This window comes from Hippopotamus amphibius, chromosome 1 (genome assembly GCF_030028045.1).
Source record: "Hippopotamus amphibius kiboko isolate mHipAmp2 chromosome 1, mHipAmp2.hap2, whole genome shotgun sequence".
In the NCBI taxonomy this organism is placed as follows: domain Eukaryota; kingdom Metazoa; phylum Chordata; class Mammalia; order Artiodactyla; family Hippopotamidae; genus Hippopotamus; species Hippopotamus amphibius.
Window position 1 is genome coordinate 198,008,156 of NC_080186.1, and position 6,463 is coordinate 198,014,618.

At 34.9% G+C, this 6,463-nt stretch overlaps 1 pseudogene; it reads right to left on the bottom strand.

Moving 5' to 3' along the window:
• Positions 1–1,660: 1,660 nt before the first annotated feature.
• LOC130844113 (E3 SUMO-protein ligase PIAS2-like) lies at positions 1,661–2,580 on the bottom strand (annotated as a pseudogene).
• Positions 2,581–6,463: the final 3,883 nt, after the last annotated feature.

Below are 6,463 nucleotides of genomic sequence, written 5' to 3' on the forward strand. Positions count from 1 at the left end.
AATGAGGATATGAAATGAGCAGAATAGACATGGTTTTTGCCTTTGTGGATTTTACAAGATAGTTCAGAAATACACAGGTCACAAAAATTAATATATAATTTACTTTGGCAAGGATTTTGTAGAGAGAGATATATAGAGAGAATACTATAAAATATAGAGGAACAAATTTAGACTGAATTGAAACAACGGGGGGAAAGAGTAATTGCCTTTTTGAAGGAAATGACATTTGAGACTTGCAGAATGAATATGTGTGAGGTAAGGCACAAGAAAAACACCCTCACTGGCAGGTTGCACAAAATACAAGAAGAACTAGAATCGGGCAACAGAAAGCCAGTTTGAATAACTCAGTGGGTGGTAGAAACTAAGATATATAGAATGAAGGAATATATCTAAAATGAGGCTGAAAAGGCAGAAAATATATACTATTTTTACTCTGAAATTTCATTGTATTGTAAAGCTAATTCTCAGATTCTGCTGTTTCCTGTAGAATCTAACCACTGTTATACATTGTCTGTACAACAATGTCTGTCTCATGGCCTGTCATTCTATGCTCCCAAGAAATGTTTTGTCAGCCACAGTGGTTCAATAAATCTGTTCTTCCTCTATATCTATTTCTTTACAATGTTTGCCCTGCCTAGAAGAGCAGCTTCATTTTCCTAGAAACTTTGAACAGACTTGCAAATCACTGTCATCATCCAAGCTTTTGAGATTAAAGGATTTGGGGAAAAAAAAACTTTTTTAAAAAAGAAAGAAAAGAAGATAGACTATTGCCCTTGGAAATTAGTGGTGATCTGTAAGACTTTCTGGTGCACTCATTAAACTAGAGTTGGAGATACCTTCATCATTAAATGTTATTAAGGATTCCAAGAACTGCCTAATTCAGGTAATTCATGTATTCTTTCACAGATATTGAACCTTTAGTATGTACAAAGAGCTCTATTTTAAGGATGAGAAACAGGAGCTTGTAGTTGGTCAAAGCTAGAAACTGAGACTTCTGTCACCACTTTTTAAGTTCTCTGGCAGAAGAGCATGTTGCCTTAAAAGACTAAAAACTTTGTGGACAGGAGGAGTTATCCATGGGATTATTTAAGGGTGATATTTCACTGATACTTGTCATCTCCCAGCTCAAGTGCTCTCTGAAATGGTCCAATGTCATCAATCAATAGTATTAGCAGAATGTTTTTTTTAACTTGTTTTTTTCTACAACACAGGGCTAAAGAAATCCACAGCTTGACACACTGCTTCCACAAATTCATTTTATTTTTTATATTTCTGATTACATCTTTTTTTAATTAGAAAAAAGTTTACTTGAATATTTACATAATTTTATTGCTGTTTATTACAACAAAAAAATTTAACTGATTTGTAGAATCCATCCAGTAACATATGAAATTGAAATCCATCTCTTAAGAAGATGCAGTTACAGTTGAATGTATCTGACACTCAGAGTACAGCGTAAATAGGAAAAAAAAAAAAAATCCTTGCATGTCACGTGGTTCTTGCTGCAGTTGTCTGTGTTCATCTCTCAGAAGGCAAAAGAATCCATTTGACATATCAATAAATATCAAAGTAATCATTACCAAAAAATAGCTTCCACGGACCAGAGATCCAAGAAAGAGCAGTTTTGATGAATGATTCTTAGAAACCAGTGAGTCCTCCTTTAGTCCAATGAGACGATGTCAGGAATGTTACTTCCACTGCTGGTTATGACCCCTGTCTCACTCCTGCTGCTGGGTGAACTAACATGAGTACTGCTTTCATGGGAGCTGGCGGTGGTGACAGACATACTGCTTGCTGTTAAGGGTGAGGTGAGACTATCCAAAAACATAGGAGGACAGTACTGGGGATCAACTGGAATAAAGGAAAGAAAATCCAAACCTGGCAAATCTGATGACATGCTTGATATTTGGCGTGTCATGGAATGGTACTGAGTAGTCTGTTAATGAAGGTGGAATAGAAGCAGGATAAAATGAAGTCACACTGGGCACCCTTACAGAAGATGGCTGATACATGAGAACCCCTTTGGTTGGACTGCTTTGTGTTTCTGACATAAAGATGCATTTCCTTTTGGCAGGAGGGTCTTCATCAGAAGAGCTTTCTACAGTTAGGTCAATAACATCCACTTTCTTCTTGCTTGCCTCACTGGCTACAGTCACTGAACAAGGCTTACTGAGGACACTTGAAGTTTCTATTTTTGTACATGGTTGGCTGGATACTTTCATAGCTTCTTTCTTCGGTCTCATTGGACACCAAGAAACATCTTCTTGGAATTCGATCTCATCCACATCAGAACAGTCATTGTGAAGTTCCATAAAAAGCCCATCGAAAATGAGACTTTCATAGGCAGCTTTTTCGTCACACACAGGACAAATCCAGGTGGGTTTCTTCTCATTCATTTGCAGATAAAGGGCCGCATAAAAGCACTACCTTTATTCTGAGGGTGTAGCCTTTTGGGGGAATGGCTTTAAGTTGGGTCTCCTAAGAGGCTCAGTATCTTGGCTTTCTTTTGTGCATGTATCTCATGAGTTCATCAAAATGTAATCTCAAAGTCACCTGAGTGCAGCAGATATCTATCTCCATGTAAGGAGCCAGCTAGAAGGAATAGTTACCTTTTTGGTTCCCCATTTTTACTCTATTTTGGGCCTCTGAGTATTTCTTAATTTATGATCATCTCTATTTAGTACGGAATTTGAAATATTAAAAAAAATTATCAGGCATTTTTAGTCTTTTCAATGGGCAGGTTGCCCACATTGCCATGAATAGACTAATCACTCTTTGTCCTTCTTGCTAAACTATGATCTCTGCCAAGCAAGTCTCTATGTCTGCATTGTTCATCATTCCAGCTAGCACCCACACTATTCCTGGCATAGAGTAAGTTATCAGTAAACATTTGGTGAAAAAAAAAATAATGAATGAATAAGGAAATGCAGCATGGAAAAAATGAAATCTCAAATTATTAGAAAAGAATTATTGGGCAGAGATATTTACTTAAAACAAAAGTACTTTGCAATAGAAAAATCAATAAGTTTTATGACAATATTTCCTATTAGTTCCTGATGAATTAATTTGGTTTGCATGAAAAGACCCAGAGGGACATGTAATAAGTATACATTATTTAAGTAGAAGATCAAGGTTTCAATTCTATTTCTGATAGTCTCTATTTCTATAATTTTTGCTGGTTATTTAATATTTCTGAGTCTCAGTTTCCTATTTTCTAAAATTTAAACCTCATTGTGTTATGAGTAGTGCATTAAACAATAAACATTGAAATAACAAGTGAATTTTACCTCCCAAAGTGTAAATATAACATCACCACAGTATTTCAAAAGAATCAGCATCCAATCAGAATTTCATGACTGCATTCAGCTCATTTCTATCATAAATATCAGGAGAAAATGAGATTCCTAAGTGTTGTTTCCCCTTTAGAAAATCATGAGTGATTACCATGACTTTCCTTTTGTGGAAATACCATATTATTTTCACTGATTTTCATTTAAAATTATTTTAAAGTAATTTTACAAGTACAGACATGACAGTTTGCCATTTTGTAGCAAATTAAAATTTCTGTATAAGCCAAAGTACCTCAGTGGTAAATAATAGGTTCTGAATATAAGTGATTTATCTTTTTCTCTGAATAAAAGTGATAAGAAAATTATGGGACATACACTGGCTAATGTTTCTGTCAAGGATAAATATAAGTTGGTAGAAGACCCTCAACTGAATAGAACAAAAGTGTATTTACATCTTACTCCACATAAAATAAGTGCATGGTACCAACAGATTCCCAGGAGGAATTTGCTTCGTGCCTAGGGGCGAGACAGAGCCTGGTTGTAAGCAAATACAAAACAAAGTAAAATATAATAATGAAAAAATAAAATAAGTGCCAAAGAGACGTATAATTATGTGCAGGGTTAAAAGGTCCACAAAGAGCTTAAGCTTGAGTATGAATGCTATCTGAAAAGGCTTTCTAAATTATGTGATATTTTAGGTAATATTTAATAAGTTGAAAACCTTCTTTCTGGTTTAAGGTTATGATTAGAAGGAGAGAGACGTAAAAGGAGAAATGGCATTTTAGGTAGAAGGAAGGAAGAATAAAGTTAAAGATTCTGATCATATTTTGAAAATGTCAGTTAAATGACTTGAAGTATAGGAAACTAATAATACTGTAGTAAAGAGAAGGTAGAAAGTAAGGTTGGGATAGATCATGGAGATTTAAGGAAGGGATACCTTTAAGTTTTTTGAATTGGGAAGTAATAAAACATGAGCCGAATTTTAGGAAATTTAATTTGGCTATTGTCAAGAGAATTAAATTAAATGGACCAGAGTAGGCCACAGAAGATGTAATAAGGTTCTTTTCTGGGGTACAAGCACTGGAAATCAACAGAGTAGGCGAGAGAGACATGACAGAGAGAAAAACTATAGAAGTTGGCAATGGACTGATTTTTAGAGTGAGAGAGGCAAAGGTGTCAAAGAAAATTATAAGGTTTCCAGAGAGAAGGATGATAATAGGTAAATGGAAATGAGACTTGGGTGCTGTTTTGGTTAGAGCTTAGATACAATGAAATGCCACAAAGTGTAGAAATCATGGTTTGGACTTGTGTTATACATGTCAAAAGTTACCTGAGTCTTCCCTATGTTAGCAGCTCCATTTTTTAAAAATTATTATTATTATTAAAGTGCATAGGTAGAACTTAACACTCCTGGAAAATAATTCTCAGCACTTTAACAGCCCTGAGCCATGTGATTCCCAACTAAGCCTAAGTCACCAAGAATCCTACTGACTGGCCAAGTTCAGGTCAGTACTTATTCAGAGTGAAAGCAGGAAGACTGTACACCAGAGTGCATCGTAAGACACACCGAAATACCCATTCTACTCAAACCATATTAATCCTTTGTTTCTTATGTTATCCCACCAAATTTCAAATAACGTTTAGAATGTTATCACTGTCTGTGGTTGTATTCAGATATAATCACAGAAAATAACTGTTTAACAGAAAAAAATCTAAAACATTTTAAGATACTAGTTTATAGATTGCCCATTCACAACCAATCACTGCATTTTAAATGGGTGGTTGTGTTGGTATTATTGCCTTGTATATGAAAAAGTGTGTTATTACAACTAAATTGTTACAAAACACAGTAAAAAATTGTGAAAAACTCAGGACTACCTAAGGAAGTGTCTTCTTTGTGGAAAAATACACACGCACACACATATATATTTTTTCCTCATAGTAAGTCCAAGCTAGGTTGAAATACTGAATCTACCAGAAAGCTGCTCCTATGCAAGACAACGCAATAAAATCTGGAGTCTCACTATAATAACTGCAGGTGGTAAAGAAACACTCCTCATGGATTGCTGCTTTCTCCTAAGATAATTGAAAACCCATAAACATAGCCTAACAATTTAACTTACTACTTAAAAACATATCCAGGGTTGGTTCATCTAGGGAAAACCAGAGAATATAGAGAAAGATTATTCTCCTTAAGCAGCAAAGCTCTCAACATTTATCAAGATGATTATTCTATTATAAACATTTTATCTCCTCCAAAGCTGAAGGGTATTTTATCCTTTGGGTTAAGACATCAAGTTTCTCTTTCCTTTACCCATTTTTTTCTACTACCATCCATTCCATATCCCTTGCATATTTCAATTGTTATTTTTTTCCCTTTTCTCTACTCCCTTAGAATTTTGTATTTTTTAAAAGCTCATAATGTACACAGTCCTTCTTCATGAGTGTTCCTTGCCTTCCTTCATATAGCATATCATGGCACTTCCGTCAGTCTAAGGTGATTAAAATTATAGAAGGAATCAATAATTCCAATTACCATGCCTACATCTTGGGCAGCTGTCATTCAGGTGATTGATAACACCTGTTCAGGTTGATGGGCAAGTATATCCTCCACAGCAGAGAGCATGAAATAATTACATAACAAGGTCCTTTGTAAGAATGTATTTAAAGTTTAACATAGAACATGTCAAGACAAATGTATTCTGTCCAATAACAATTCTGGATTTTTATTAAGGAAGCATTCAGGAATTTCTTATGACCATTATTTAAGGTAATAAAAAATAACTTCTTTTCTACCTGCATCACTATAGCACAATGGTTCAGGACGATTAAACACTCAGATTAGACACACATACACATATTATTTCAGAAATAGCAAATAAACAACAGTAGATATCCTGTGGAACATACTGGAGACAGCAACACTTACTGGCAATAAAATTGATAAAAACTATACTTAAAATGAACTTTGAATAAAGTATATGAGTAGAGTATGGGAGTAAGAACCCTGATACACAAGAGTACACCATTACATGTAAACTGTCAGTGACCAGCGACAGCATAGGACAAGAACAATAACCAGAGCACAAAATAATCCAAGCAAAGAAATCCAGATGAAAATGGAGAAAAAACTCAGCACTGACATCAGAACACCACAGTATCATGGTCATTAA